The following is a 1,056-nucleotide window of genomic DNA, read 5'->3' as shown; positions in this document are numbered from 1 at the left end:
CAGACAGACAGACAGACAGACAGACAGAAAAAGAGAGTGGAAGAGAGAGAGAGTGAGTGAGTGAGTGAGTGAGTGAGAGAGAGAGAGGGGGCGAGAGAGAGAGCGAGAGAGCGAGAGAGAGAGAGAGAGGGGGGGGAATGAAAGAGGAAGTGGGAGGGGGGCCGGTGTACTTGCATAGCAACGCAATATGTGTATGTACTTGCACCTGTTCGTCATGTGCTTGTATAATATGATATATGGTCGCTTTTTTTAGGGACAAGCGGGCTAACCATGATTTCAGGGGTTTCCAGAAATCTTGACCAAACCCAAAAGTGGGCATTGCACTACCTATAGGACACGTTTGGTTTCCTTAGTGTGTATATTATTTGTTTAGTTATAAAGAAAACTCTCGTTGTCTTTAAAATAAAGTGTATAATAATCCCAAAACTTTACCTTCGATTTTCTCAAAACAGCATTTTTTTCGGGATAGCCCGCTTGTGCTTAAAAGCGACCACATATTATAAGTCTATGTGTGCGTCCACAGACACAGATCTTGAGTTTCGGAGGACATCTGACCTCTCTGACGTCACCGAAAAGTTCAACCAAACCATGACGTCATCAGCCACCAATGAGGTGTTACTCGAGGTCCCCATGGCTGCGTCACCCACGACAGTCACCGCTACAACCAGCACCACCACCTCTACAGCAAAAACAACCACAACAACAACAACGACAACAGCAGCAGCAACAACGACAACATTGTCTGCTGACGCTACCAGGGTCCCGTCACGGGCACGGCAACATGACGTCGCGAGAGACATGACGACATGGCCTCCACAAACTGTTTATGGAACTACCACAGGGGGCCCTGGGGGCAGATGGAGTGGATTCAGATTCGAACACAAACCCAGTGGGACTCTGGTGGGCCCCCGACGCAACACGACTCTAGAACCAACAGGTGCTCGTTTGGGATAGGAAATTATGTTTAACATAGAATAATTTATAGTTATAGGAGTTTTTTTCTATTCTTCTTTTACCAGTTTCTCTCTCTGTCTCTCTCTCTCTCTCTCTCTCTCT

The sequence above is a fragment of the Aplysia californica genome, unplaced genomic scaffold (assembly GCF_000002075.1).
Source record: "Aplysia californica isolate F4 #8 unplaced genomic scaffold, AplCal3.0 scaffold00209, whole genome shotgun sequence".
NCBI classification, from domain to species: Eukaryota; Metazoa; Mollusca; class Gastropoda; order Aplysiida; family Aplysiidae; genus Aplysia; species Aplysia californica.
Note: the sequence above shows the minus strand (reverse complement) of the source record.